This window comes from Pongo abelii, chromosome 20, assembly GCF_028885655.2.
Source record: "Pongo abelii isolate AG06213 chromosome 20, NHGRI_mPonAbe1-v2.0_pri, whole genome shotgun sequence".
Lineage (NCBI taxonomy): Eukaryota > Metazoa > Chordata > Mammalia > Primates > Hominidae > Pongo > Pongo abelii.
Genome location: NC_072005.2, coordinates 19,310,903 through 19,325,958, shown reverse-complemented (window position 1 = coordinate 19,325,958; position 15,056 = coordinate 19,310,903). Strand labels below are relative to the sequence as shown.

The 15,056-nt window shown below is 51.7% G+C and overlaps 1 protein-coding gene across 1 annotated transcript in view; it reads right to left on the bottom strand.

The window, feature by feature from the left end:
- Positions 1–15,056, bottom strand: part of ARMC6 (armadillo repeat containing 6) — a 62,791-nt gene that overhangs the window by 823 nt on the left and 46,912 nt on the right. The gene's annotated exons all lie outside the window — the stretch shown is intronic.

Genomic DNA, 15,056 nt, shown 5'->3' with positions numbered 1-15,056 from the left:
ACAATCATAGCTCACTGCAGCCTCAAATTCCTGAGCCCAAGTGATCCTCCCACTTGGTCAGCTAAGGGTGTTTTTTTTGTTTTTGTTTTTGCGTTGAGAGAATCTCCCTCTGTAGCCCAGGCTGGAATGCAGTGGCATGATCTCTGTTCACTGCAGCCTCCGCCTTCCAGGTTCAAGTGATTCTTGTGCCTCAGCCTCTCAAGTACCTGGGATTACAGACGTTTACTACCAAACCCAGCTTTTTTTTTTTTTTTTTTTTTTTTTTTTTTTTAGTAGAGCTAGGGTTTTGCCATGTTGGCCAGGCTGGTTTTGAATTCCTGGCCTCATGTGATCCTCCTGACGTGGCCTCCCAAAGTGCTGGGATTACAAGCGTGAGCCACCACGTCCGACTGGGTTGGCTAATTTTTATTTTTCATTTTATATTTTGTAGAGACAGGGACTCACTATGTTGCCCAGGCTGGTCTGGAACTCCTGGACTCAAGCGACCCTCTGGCCTCAGCCTCCCAAAATGCTGGGATTCCAGGCATGGCCACCGTGCCTGGTTAGTTCCCATGCTTTAAAATCATCCAGTAAATGAAAATGCATTACTGCAAAGTGACGCAAAGGGTGCAGAGGCCCCAGAGCAGGCATCAGTGCCAGTGAGTGACACTGTACAAAGTGCACTTGGGATTCTGCTACACCAGCCTCCACTGCTGACTCTCCTAGTGAACATGGACCCATGGGCACTGGCTCTGGGAGAAACACCTGCTTCAAAGATGGGGCCGGAGAGAAAGAATGAGCCTGGAGCACGTACGTGGAGGTGCCAGTCATGGAGGGCATGCTCAGAAACAGAAACCAAAGCAGATGGGTGTGGCGAGGGGGTCATGGACACCCACCGAAAGAACGCTTGATGGCCAAAGCTGGAACAGTTTGAGTAGAAATGGAAAAAAACATAAAGCAGTCATGGATGAAAGCCTGAACTATAAAATAACCATGAGTCCATATAATATAAAGAAATGACAGAATAAGTAACTACATGGTAGGGAAGAGACAAATCTCCCAGGCAAAGGATTCCCAAATAGCTCAGATCTCCAGGAAGGGCCATGCCTCCTGCCCTCAGGTGTGGCTGCGCTTAGCGGCTTCTTTCCAAAGAGTACAGTCTGGAAAGGGGGCTGTCAGTGACTGCAGCACAAAAACCTGATGGATCCCAGCTGGGCTAGGTGATCCAGGGCAACACTGGCTGGGATAAGTCAGGTGGACGCATGTGCCTCTGATGGAGTGTGACGACTAGGGTCTTCCTCCCTCAGATCCATCACCCCATCTGACCGTGAGAAAAACATCAGGCTGGGCGCAGTGGCTCATGCCTGTAATCCCAGCACTTTGGGAGGCTGAGGCGGGCAGATCACGAGCTCAGGAGTTTAAGACCAGCCTGGCCAACCTGGCAAAATCCCGTCTCTACTAAAAATACAAAAATTGGCCGGGCATGGTGGCAGGCGCCTGTAATCTCAGCTACTCAGGAGGCTGAGTCAGGAGAATCACTTGAACCCAGATGGAGGTTGCAGTGAGCTGAGATCACGCCACTGCATTCCAGCCTGGGTGACACAGTGAGACTCTGTCTCAAAAGAAAGAAAAGGGAAAAACACCAGACACATCCCACCGGAGAGGCATTCTCCAGCACCCCTGACCACTGCTCCCCAAAACTGTCATGGTCACCAAAAACAAAGACAGCCTGAGAAACCGTCTCAGCCCAGAGGAGTCTAAGGAGATGTGAGGACTAAAGATCAGGTGGGATCCTTGGACAAAGAAAGGACATTCAGGAAAAATGCAGGAACGTGAATAAAGTGTGGAGCTCCATTAATATTAATACCATCTCAGCACTTGTTCATTAGTGAGGCAAATGCAGCACAGCACTGTGAGAGGTTATGCGTAAGGGACGCTAGATGTGTGCAGTGTCAGGGAACTTGGTACAGCCTTTGCAATTTTTCTGTAAATCTAAAACTGCTCTTAGCTGGGCGTGGTGGCACACACCTGGAATCCCAGCACTTTGAGAGGCTGAGGTAGGAGGATCGCTTGAGCCCAGGAGTTTGAGACAAGCCTGGGCAACATAGTGAGACCTCGTCTCTAGAGAAAAAAATTAGCTGGATGTGGTGGCATGCACCTGTGGTCCCAGGTACTTGAGACGCTGAAGTGAGAAGGTCACCTGAGCCCAGGAGGTTGAGGCTTCAATGAGCCGTGATTTCAGCAGTACACTCCAGCCTGGGTGACAGAGCAAGACTGGGTCTCAAAAAATAAAAATAAACAAAACTGCTCTCAAACAGACAGAAACCAGGTCCTAAAGACCTTTTCCAGCCAGTTGCTGGGGGTCGGCATCTTTCATCATCGGCCCGTGGGATGCACTGCGTCTGTTTCACACTCCCCTGCAACAATCAGCCATGTCTGACTGCTGCCCAGCACCACCCCTGCCGCTACAGACCCTGGGGGCTGTCCTTGCACTTGGGTGCTCGGGTGAGAACGGCGCAGCCTCTGCCTCTCTACTCCTTGATTCCTAGAATCGAGGTGCTGGGTCAGGTGGCCTGGATATGTTCTGCAAAGTCGCCTTCCCCAGAAAGGATTCAGCCATTTGCTGTCCCCCAACAGTGGGTGAGGTGCCCGAGGCCTGGGTCCTGGCCGAAGGGGGTCCCTCCTGCCCTCCTATGGGCTGTTGCTCTGAGCTCCTCAGGAGGTCACAGTCCTGTGAGGAACAGTCTCCCCAGAAGGGCATCGTGGCCTCAGACCCTCCCTTGGCTGCACCTGCCCAGCCTCTGAACAAGAAGAGCCACCAGACAGGGCTGCCTGCAGTGCCCATGGTACCATCCTTCACTGGATCACCTGCCCAGGGCCAGGGCTCAGCCTCGAGTGGCACCCACAGACATAGACAAAGTCACGGCACAACCTGGCCGGAACTACAGAAGTGTGCTAGGCCCTGCAGGTGACAGAACACTGAGGGCAGCTGGGGCTGGGAGACGTAACTGGAGGGCATGGAACAATGGTCCCTGAAAGATACACGCTTCCCCCAGAACCTGTAAATGTGACGCTTTTAGGAAAAAGGGTCTGTGCAGATGTGATTAAGGCAAGATCTCTAGATGAGGGTTAGGGTGGGCCCTAAGTGCAATGACTGGTGTCCTTGTAAGAGACAGAGTAGGAGACACAGACACAGAGGGGAGGGTTGAGGATGAGGCCTGGAGCACGGTGGGCGACCACAGCCAGTGCATGATCCCACAGCACAAGAGCGGCCCGCTTCTGTTCCAGCTACCTCCTCATCCCTTGGTGAGGCCAAGGAAGGAGTCCTGGCACCACCAGCACCCGCCACCCTCCCTGTCTCAAGAGGAAGAGGGCCCCAGGGCACCAATGCCTGCAACCATCAGAGACACAGGTTTTCATGACATTCTTTTTGTTGTTGCTGCTGTTTTATAGTCAGGGTCTTGCTCTGTTGCCCAGGGTTGGGTGCAGTGGCATAATCATAGCTCACTGTAGCCTCGACCTCCTGGGCTCAAGTGATCCTCTCACCTCAGCCTCCTGAATAGCTGGGATTATAGGCTCATGCCACCACACCTGGCTAAGTTTTTAATTTTCTGTAGAGACAGGGTCTCCTTATGTTGCCCAGGCTGGTCTTGAACTCCTGGGCTCAAGTGATCCTCCTGCCTCAGCCTCCCAAAGCGCTGGGATTCCAGGTGGGAGCCACCGCACCCGGCCATAACATTCTTATGTTTCCACTGTACTTAATTTGTTTTTTCCCCATCACCTCCCATTTTGCAGTAATATTGAATTTATTTTTAAGGTAGTGATACAAACTACCCTTTATTTATTTTTATTTTATGTATTTTATTTTATTTTTGAGACGGAGTTTCATGCTTGTTGCCCAGGCTGGAGTGCGGTGGTGCAATCTTGGCTCACTGCAACCTCCACCTCTCAGGTTCAAGCGATTCTCCTGCCTCAACCTCCCGATTAGCTGGGATTACAGGCGCGCACCACCACGCCCGGCTAAGTTTTTGTATTTTTAGTAGAGATGGGGTTTCACCATGTTGGCCAGGCTGGTCTCAAACTCCTTACCTCAGGTGATCTGCCCGCGTTGGCCTCCTAAAGTGCTGGGATTACAGGCGTGAGCCACCGCGCCCAGCCCAAACTACCTTTACATGAATTTAAGTTAGAAAAGACACCCATGAAGTGAATTCTAGAACTGGGTAGGACAGACCGCAGAACTGGGGGAGGAGGTCCCTGAGGATTTCAGCAGAAATGGGCCCAAGAGTCACGCTTTTGTCTTTCGTCACAGCAGAAAGATGCTGCCTGTGTTCAGGAGTGAGCCGTGTTTGCTGCAGCTCAGGAAGGCAAAGGGAAAAGCCATGTGACATCCCGGACCCCGGGGACCACAGTGAGAACAAGGGATGGGGTTCGGGACATGATAGCCTAAAATATGACCTTGGCCTTTGAGAACACAGAAGCAGGAAGCACTGTTTCTTTTCCCTTCTCCCCGGAAGCAGGTCATGAGACCCTCAGGTGGGAGGTGCCTCCCCTGTACCTGGAGGAGGGGAACAGAAGATGCAGAGATGCCAAGAAGAACCTGAACAAACAGGCCTTGCTAAGTTCCCCCAAGGTTATTATCATTAAATCAGAAGCTTGTTGTTGTTGTTGTTGTTGTTGTTTTGAGATGGGGTCTCACCCAGGCTGGTCTTGAACTCAAGTGATCCTCCCGCTTCAGCCTCCCAAAATGCTGGGATTACAGGTGTGTGCCACGGTGCCCAGCCAGATCAGACCCTTTTGCCCTCTAATCAGATTTGCCCATGACTCTAATCTTCATCAAACCTAACATAAACATACTCAGGTTTACCTGTTTTGGGGGGAGGTCTTTGTTTCCGTATAAAGGCTCTCAAGACACGTAAAACTTGTTTTAAATAAATTTGTCTGCTTTTATCTTGTTAATCTGTCTTTTGTTACAAGGGCCTCAGCCATGAACCTAAGATGAGTGAGAAAAAGATATTTTCCTCTTCTGCATGGGGCGGCCACTTGGGGTGGCACCTCTGCCCCTTACTAAGCAAGCGACACCTGGCTGTGACTTTCAAGAAGAGGTGAAACTGACACAGGAGTTCCTAGACATCATTTGGGGGGTTGGGGGACAGACACGCTGGTTTTGCTTCAAAACCCAAACTTGGCCTTCTCAAAATGTAAGTCACTCACAAGTTCAAAGATGATTTATATAAAATAGGATCTGCAGGCCAAGGTGGGACAGGACACTAGATTGGCCACTTGTCAAAGTTTGTGCCTAAGAAAACAATCTTTGGAAAGGGCCCAAGGAAAGCTCAGAAGGCAGACTCCTGCTCTCCCTCCAGGGACCCCCAGTGGAACAGACATTCCTGATGAAATGCCTTACTCTTCTCAGCTCATTTGTTAGAGTTTAGAGGTATTTTTTTGTTTTTGTTTTTGTTTTTTGAGACGGAGTCTTGCTCTGTCACCCAGGCTGGAGTGCAATGGCACGATCTCGGCTCACTGCAACCTCTGCCTCCCAGGTTCAAGTGATTCTCCTGCCTCGGCCTCACAAGTAGCTGGGATTACAGGCGTGTGCCACCATGCGCAGCTAATTTTTGCATTTTTCTGTAGAGACGGGGTTTCACCATGTTGGGCAGGCTGGTCTCGAACTCCTGACTTCAGGTGATCCACCCTCCTCGGCCTCCCAAAGTGCTGGGATTACAGGTGTGAGCTACCACACCTGGCTGCCTGGAATCTGTTGGGTTTTTTTTAATTTTATATATATATAATTTATTATTATTATTGTTTTTGAGATGGGAGTCTTGCTCTGTCATCCAGGCTGGAGTGCACTGCTGCGATATCAGCTCACTGCAACCTCCACCTCCCGGGTTCAAGCAATTCTCCTGCCTCAGCCTCCTGAGTAGCTGGGATGAGAGGCACGCACCACCATGCCTGGCTAACTTTTTTGTATTTTTATTAGAGATGGGGTTTCACCATGTTGGTCAGGTTGGTCTCGAACTCCTGACCTCGTGATCTGCCCGCCTCAGCCTCCCAAAGTGCTGGGATTAGAGGCGTGAGGCTCCGCGCCCAGCCCTGGAATCTGTTTTAAAGTTCAACTGCACATTTGTCAAATTCAGAGTATAAGTTGAGCTCTCTCTAAAGGGTGCCACCACGCTTTGTTTCAGGAAGTACAGAAAGAACAGGTGCCCATTTGAATCAAAGTTGAGGATCACTGGCCAGGCGCAGTGGCTTACGCCTGTAATCCCAGCACTTTGGGCCAAGGAGGGCAGATCGCTTGAGGCCAGGAGTTCGAGAGCAGCTTGGGCAACATGGCAAAACACTGTTTCTACTAAAAATACAAAAATTAGCCAGGTGTGGTGGTGCATGCCTGTAGTCCCAGCTACTTGAGAGGCCAAGGCAGAAGAATCGCTTGAACCCAGGAGGCAGAGGTTACAGTGAGCCAAGATCGTGCCACTGCACTCCATCCTGGGTGTCAGAAAGAGACACTGTCTCAAAAACAAAAGAAAACAAAAAAAAAGGCCAGGCACAGTGGCTCATGCCTATAATCCAAGCACTTTGAGAGGCCAAAGCGGGGGGATCACAAGGTCAGGAGATCAAGACCATCTTGGCTAACATGGTGAAACCCTGTCTCTACTAAAAAATACAAAAAAAAAAAAAAAAAATTAGTCGGGTGTGGTAGCACATGCCTATAATCCCAGTTACTGAGGAGGCTGAGGCAGGAGAATCGCTTGAACCCAGGAGGTGCAGGTTGCGGTGAGCTGAGATCGCACCATTGCACTCCAGCCTGGGTGACCAGAGTGAAACTCCATCTCAGGCCAGGCGTGGTGGCTCACACCTGTAATCCCAGCACTTTGGAAGGCCGAGGCAGGTGGATCACGAGGTCAGGAGATCGAGTCCATCCTGGCTAACACGTTGAAACCCCGTTTCTACTAAAAATACAAAAAAATTAGCCGGGCGTGGTGGCGGGCACCTGTAGTCCCAGCTACTTGGGAAGCTGAGGCAGGAGAATGGCGTGAACCCGGGAGGCAGAGCTTGCAGTGAGCCGTGATCACACCACTACACTCCAGCCTGGGTGACAGAGTAAGACTTTGTCTCAAAAAAAAAAAAAAAAAAAAAAAATTGAAGATCGGATTTATATGCAGGGCTGGGGTGGGGTCTGGAACCGTTCCTTAGAAACTCCTGGTAAGAGGCAGAAGAGGTGCAAGACAATGGCCAATCCATACATGGCAACAAAACTGTGGCCCAAAACCTGTGCAGCAACCAGCTCCGGAAACCAACCACCAACCTCTGCAGCAATGCTCAGGACCTGGTCAGTGATTGCAGCTTCTCTAACATTGGCCCCCACTTCCAACTTAGGACCAACCAGAGAAAGCCAATTGTGCTTCCCTAAGCAACCCCACAGGACACCTGCTGTTAGCTGGCTGCCCCCAGCTTCCCCAGGCCAACAGCCTCCTGTGGGCTCACTTGAACCTGCCCTTTTCCACTTCACAGCTCTCCCTCTCCCCTGCCTGCCTGTCAGCTTCAGCTGACTCCCTTGCAAACTCTGAATAAGCAGCCTGTGCTGCTCTCATTTGGATGGTCTTTGTTTTTCCAAGTAGCTCAATAAATGAGGGAGAAGAGACAGCACTTCCTTATAGTTGAATTTCAATTAATAAGTGCAGATGGAATGATGGAAATAGAAAACACCATTAGGCAAAGGCCAGTATTAATTGTTGCCATCAAGAACCATGGGGACGGCTACGCACGGTGGCTCACACCTGTAATCCCAGCACTTTGGGAGGCCGAAGTGGGCGGATCATTTGAGGTCAGGAGTTCAAGACCAGCCTGGCCAAAATGGTGAAACCCCGTCTCTACTAAAAATACAAAAATCAGCTGGGTGTGGTGGTGTGCCTCTATAATCCCAGCTACTCAGGAGGCTGAGGCAGGAGAATCACTTGAACCTGGGAGGTGGAGGTTGCCGTGAGCTGAGATTGTGCCACTGCACTCCAGCCTGGGCGACAGAGTGAGACTCTGTCACAAACACACACACAAAAGAGATCCTGACATCTGTGACAATTCAGATGAACTTAGAAGATACGTGAATAACCAAATAAGCCACGCACAGAAAGACAGATGCTGCATGATCTCACTTATATGTGGAATTAGAAAAAAAAAAAATCAAATACATACAAATAGAGTAAAATGGCGGTTACCAGGAGCAGGGGGAAATGGGAAGATTGTAGGTCAAATGGAACAGAATTACAGTTACGGAAGGCAAGTATGCTAGAGATCTAATGGACAGCATGAGGACTATAGTTAATAACATTGTATCAATTACTGGTAACCTCACCCCACCCACCACACCCCCACACACAGGGTAACTATATGGGATGATTTTTATATTAGTTTGTAGTTTGTTTGACTGTAGTAGTCACTTCACCATATGTATATCAAAGTAAATATATCAGAACATCACATTGTCCAACCTGGGCAACATGGAAAAGCCCCATCTCTACAAAAAATACAAAAATTAGCCAGGTGTGGTGGCATGTACCTGTAGTCCCAGCTACTCAGGAGGCTGAGGCAGGAGGATCATCTGAAACCAAGAAGTTGAGGTTACAGTGAGCTGAGATCGCACCACTGCACTCCAGCCTGGGTGAGAGAGCAAGACTATGTCTCAAAAAAAAAAAAACAAGAAAACCCCCCAGAACCACACAACATGTTGTACACGTTAAATATAAACAATTTTAAAATGTTATTTCAAAAAAAATGGACTAGCCTTAAATAAAATAAAACCATGGGCAGATGCTACAATGAGTGGGTGAAAACAGGATGAGAAATAGGGTGTTTGCATGGCCTCTGAGCATCTCCCCACAGGACACTTAATAATTTCTCTGGACCGGATGCGGTGGCTCACGCCTGTAATCCCAGCACTTTGGGATGCCCAGGCAGGTGGATCACCTGAGGTCAGGAGTTCGAGATCAGCCTGCGCAACATGGTGAAACCCTGTCTCTACTAAAAATACAAAAATTAGCCAGGTATGGTGGTGCTCACCTGTAGTCCTAGCTACTCAGGAGGCTGAGGCAGGAGAATCGCTTGAACCTGGGAGGCAGAGGTTGCAGTGAGCTGTGATCATGCCACTGCACTCCAGCCTGGGTGACAGAGCGAGACTCTCCCTCATAAAGTGCTAAAACAAAGAAAGCCTGGAGAAAACCAGCAGCTTCTGGGGCATGCCAAGTCCGGGAAACACACATTGGGTGTCTGTGGCTATAGAAGGACTGGCCGGGTGATCTGACTCCTCTCGGTCCAGGCCCTCCAGGGCACATGGTCCCAAGGGGTACTGTGGAGGGTGACTCTGAGCCAGCATGGCTACACCCAGGGGCTCAGTGTTGAGGGGCAGGGAAGGGCGCTGGCAGCCCTGGTTTTCAGGGAACCCATTGCCCTTCTCAGCAGAGTGCACCCTGACCCTGGCTGGCCCCCTCCCCTCTCTTCTCCCCTCCCCTCAGGGTGTCTGGGGCCATGCTCAGGCAAAGGCCTTCCTTCCTCCAGGGCCTGTTTCTGCCTCTGCATATGGGGGTGAGAATGGGGTGAAGACACAGACACCCATATAACACAATAGTGGCTATTGGCCGGGTGTGGTGGCTCACACCTGTAATCCTAACACTTTGGGAGGCCAAAGCCGGCCTCAGCTGAAGTTCGAGACCAGCCTGGGCAAAATGGCGAAAGCCCGTTTCTACTAAAAATACAAAAATTAGCTGGGCATGGTGGGCACCTGTAATCCCAGCTACTCGGGAGGCTGAGGCAGGAGAAGAGCTTGAACCTGGGAAGCAGAGGTTGCAGTGAGCTGAGATCGCGGCACTGCACTCCAGCCTGGGCGACAGAACGAGACTCCTTCTCCAAAAAAAAAAAAAAAAAGAAAAAATGTGGCTATTGTTCAGAGATCCCTTTGCCCCTGTGCTCTGGAATCCTCCCAGCCTTAACTGAGGAGTCTCAGTTCAGCTTCACAGCTGGGGAAGCTGAGGCAGTCTGGGTGCTTGCCTGAGGCCACAGCCACTGGCTGGTGGGGCCTAGCTGGGCTGAAGATAATGGTGACAATCACTGCCGCTAATGACTGGGGTCACCATGGTTCCTCTTTACCCCTCATGGTGAGGTGCTGTTTCCCTACTCTGCAGATGAAACTCAGGGAAGTTTGGCCAAATCCAAGGACAGAGGGAACTCAGGCCCCACTGCAGGATCCGAAAGCCACAACCGGGTCCTTCTCCGTGGATCCTGGCCCCTAGGCAGCCCACAGCCACCAAGGTGAGTCTCAACACCATTTCATCAAGCACTCTAGAGGACCAGGTACCCCCTCATTTTTTTTTTTTTTTGAGATGGGGTCTCGCTATGTTGCCCAGGCTGGTCTGGAACTCCTGGGCTCAAGTGATCCTCCCGCCTTACCTCACCTCCCCAGTAGTTGGGATTATAGGTGTGAACCACCTTGCCCTGCCCATGTGCCCTTACTCAAGACTTTGCTTAACCTAAAGGAACAGCCAGTTCCGGGGGCGTAGGAGGGCAACTTCCCCCAGGTAACCCGCACCTGGACCTCTTGGGTAAGGTGGGTTCAGCCAGGGGCCTCTGTCAAGTGGGTATTCCCCATTCCCTACTCTACTCTTTGGAAACAGCCCAGTCTGATGGGATGGGGATGGGTTAAGCTCTACCTCCTGGAAGGGGGAACATCGATGGATAGGACTTGGAATTATTCCACAGGGACGGCTGTCTTTCCTCCCCCATTTATTTTTTCAGTCATTGATTCCTATCTGTGTGGCCTTGTGGGTATTCACTTTGCACTGTCCATTAAGCCCAAATGCTCCATTACCCTCTGGGGATGTGATGCTATACATCCACCGCCGTAGACAAAGAAGCGGGTTTGGGGAGGGAGGGTGGGTGGAGATTTCACTACGATGAAGAGGTTGCCCCAAAGACTCAGGTGGCTGGAGAAGCTGAACTGGATATACCTATGTCAATGCATCTGTGGGCCCCAAACCTGACTATGCAGATGTAGAGGGGAGGCAGGGCCTGTGGTGGATGCTGGGTGGGAGATGGTGTGTGCAACACCCCAGAGGTGCCTGCCAGGGCACGCTGTGGTGGTGGGATGCAGGCAGGTATGTGCAGGGTCCGGGCATGCTGTGGTGGTGGGGTATGGGCAGGTGTGTGCAGGGCCCTGGAGGTGTCTGCAGGGGCACACTGGGGTGGTGGGGTGCAGTCAGGTGTATGCAGGGCCCTGGAGGTGCCTGCAGGGGCATGCTGGAGTGGTGGGGTGTGGGCAGGTGTGTGCAGCGCCCTGAAGGTGCCTGCAGGGGCATGCTGGGGTGGTGGGGTGCAGGCAGGTGTGTGCAGGGCCCAGGAGGTGCCTGCAGGGGCATGCTGGGGTGGTGGGGTGTGGGCAGGTGTGTGCAGGGCCCCAGAGACGCATTTAGAGGCAGTTGGGTGTCAGATGGTGTGTGCAGGGGCCAGGAGGTGCATGCTGGGGCAGTGGGGTATGCAGGAGTGAGGTACCCTTTCACTTTTTCTGGGGCTCTCTGCCCCTTGCTCAGGCTGTACCTCTGCTCTGCATCCTCACTGCTCCTGTGACTTCCCTCCATGACACTCATTCACTGTGCTGGCCTGGCCTGGCCTGGTGCCTGTGCAGTGAGTGCTGAGGGTTTGCCAATTCACGCCTTCGCCCTTGAGGTAAGAGGAGCCCCAGAAGAGGCTGAATGATGCTGCTGGGCAGGGCGGGGGCAGGAGGCCAGAGAGCCGAGGCTGGAGATCCTGAAACCCTCTTGTCCTGACATTTGGGGTGACTTCCCTGGAAAGGGGAACCTTAAGGACCACCATAATGGGCTGCATTAGGCTCAATAATGGCACTCAAAGATGTCTGCATCCTAAACCCTAGACACCATGAATATGTGATCTTACATGACAAAAGGGACTTTTTAGATGTGATGAAGTTAAGGGTCTTGAGATGGGGGAGACTGTCCTGGATTATCTGGATGGCCCCAGTGTAATCACCAGGGTCCCGATGCGGGGGATGCAGGAGGGGCCAGGTGCAGTGGCTCACGCCTTGTAATCCCAGCACTCTGGGAGGTGGGAAGATCACTTGAGGGCCAGGTGAGAGCAGCCTGGGTGTAACATAGTGAGATCCCATTTGTATAAAAAATTTAAAAATTAGCTGGGTGTGGCCGAGCGCAGTGGCTCACACCTGTAATACCAGCGCTTTCGGAGGCTGAGGCAGGTGGATCACCTGAGGTCAAGAGTTCATGACCAGCCTGGCCAACATGGTGAAACCTCACCTCTACTAAAAATACAAAAAAAATTAGCTGGGTGTGGTGGCGCTCCCTGTGTAGTCCCAGCTACTCAGGGAGGGTGAGGCAGGAGAATCACATGAACCCAGGAGGCAGAGGTTGCAGTGAGCTGAAATCGCCCCACTACACTCTAGCCTGGGTGACAGAGGGAGACTCCATCTCAACAACAACAACAAAAAATTAGCTGGGCATGGTGGCACATATTTGTAGGAGGCCAAGATGGGAGGATGGCTTGAGCCCAGGAGTTGGAGGCTGCAGTGAGGTGTGATCACACCACTGAACCCCAGCCTGGGCGACACAGCAAGACCTTGTTTCAAAAAAAAAAAAAAAAGAGGCCAAGATCAGTGGCTCATGCTTGTAATTCCAGCACTTTGGGAGGCCAAGGCAGGTGGATCAGCAGTTGAGGTCAGGCATCGAGACCAGCCTGGGTGACATGGTAAAACCCTGTCTCTTTCAAAAAATACAAAAATTAGTCGGGTGTGGTGGCACATTCCTGTAGCCCCAGCTACTTGGGTGGCTGAGGCACGAGAATTGCCTGAACCCAGGAGGTGGAGGTTGCACCACTGCACTCCAGCCTGGGTGATGGAGCAAGACTCTGTCAGGAAAGGAAAGGAAAAGGAAAAGGACCAGAACGAACAAAGATAGAGACAGGAGAGCTGGAGGAGATGTGAGTGCGCTCCGCTGCTGGCTTTAGAGGTGGAGGGAGAGGCCCCAGGGGATAGAAGCTGGGAAAGGCAAAGATACAGATTCTCTTCCTGAGCCTCCAGAAGAAACCCAGCCCTGCACTCCCATTTTAGACTCCTGATCACCAGAACCTAAAGATGACAAACGTGTTGCTTTACGCCTCCATGTTTGTGGTGGTTATGGCGGCAACAGGAAGTGGACACAGGCTGTCACAAGGGAAGAGGACCAAGTGGGCCAGTGGCCAGGGGAGTGACGGGAGGTGGACGTCAGGCTGACGTCAAATAACCAGACACTAGAGCTGCCAGCCCTAGTGGGAGTGGTCCCAGGAGGCCAATCACTCCCATGACAACATGTACCCAGACTTGTGACCAGTGACCAGGTGATCAGGTCGGCCTCCCTGAGGGGCAGTGTCCAAGGCATGGCAGAGCCACATTCCAGCCACAAAATGCAAAGCCCATGGGGCTACTGAGAGAGGGAATGGGTCTCCAGGGACAGAGGTCACTTGGCTAAAGGAGCGAAGAGGACAGTGAGGCAGGGAAGCCAGAGGACACCAGGGGACCACTCGGGTGACAGCGTGGGGCCTGGATGGTAGGCTGCAGTGGAGGGAGGTGGTGGGCGCCTCAAGAGCCTGTCCAGGTTCTGCCTGAGACCTGGAGGTGGTGAAGTCGTTTCCTGGGACAGGGAGGCTTGGATGGGTTCGGGGAGGAAGCCCCAGTTCCCATGACCCCCACCCTCAGTGGCATTCTCCTCTTTGTCACTATAAGGGACAGGTGGTTTACCCCCATCAGCCCCCACCTCGGCTTCCCAAGCGAGAAGGGGTTGTCAGAACTAGTGGTACCACCTGAGTGTCCCATGACACTGCCAGGGACGCTATGAGGACAAAACATGAAACATGCTTCTGTTTATTTAAAAACAGATGGGCCAACTGGCACTGGAAACAGCTTCTTTCCAGGTTCTGTTGTTGGGGTGTCACTTCCTCTCGTCATCAGCCCCTGCCAGGCTGGTCATAGTGGTGGTCCCTGTGGTTCCTTATGGGTCCAGTGCTGGAAAGTCACCCCGGGGCCACTTGGGACATCCTTCAGAAATATGCCCCAATGACAAGTCTGTGGGGAGGGTATTTCTCCTTCCTCCCTTCCTCTCTTTCCCTCCCTCCCTCCTTTCTTTTCTTTATTCTCTCTTTCTTATTTTTTTATTTTTTCAGGGTCTCACTCTGTCACCCCGGTAGGAGTGTAGTGGCACAATCAGCTCATTGTAACTTCAAACTCCTGGGCTCAAGGGATTCCCCAAACCCCTGCCTCAGTTTCCTGAATAGCTGGGACTATACATGTGCACCACCATGCCTGGTTAATTTCCCTCCCTCCCTCCTTTCTTTTTTATTTATTTTTTTTATTTTATAGGGTCTCTGTTGCCCAGGCTGGAGTGCAGTAACACAATCTCAGGTCACTGCAGCTTTGATCTCCTGGGCTCAAGAGACCCTCCTGCCTTAGCTTCCCAAGTAGCTGGGACCACAGATAGGTACCACCAAGCCCAGCTAATTTTTGTATTTTTCGTAGAGACGGGGTTTCACCGTGCCCAGGCTGGTCTCAAACTAAGCTCATGCAATCTGCCCACCTTGGCCTCCCAAAGTGCTGGGATTACAGGCATGCACCACCATTCCCAGCCTTAATTTCTTAATTTTTTTGTAGAGATGAGGTCTTGCTATGTTGCCCAGGCTAGTCTTGAACTCCTGGCCTCAAGTGATCCTCCCACCTCAACCTCCCAAAGTGTTGGGATTACAGGTGTGAGCCACTGTGCCTGGCTTGGGAGGGACCTACTTCATCAGCAGAACCCTGAGCCCTGAGCCTGGTCCAAATGAAGGAAGAGGACGCTGTACTTCTGGGTGAGAGCCCCTCCCCTTGTCTCCTTCCTTTTCTGTCTCCTTACTCATGGATCCAATGGGTGGGGGGCGGGGCTGTCCTTATCCCTAAAATGTCACTGCTGGGGCACAAGCAGTGACCTTTCGCCCTCAGTCACCTGCTGAGGAAGCATTTCCCTTTGTGAACTTGAAGGCAGGGTCACAGATTCAAGCCC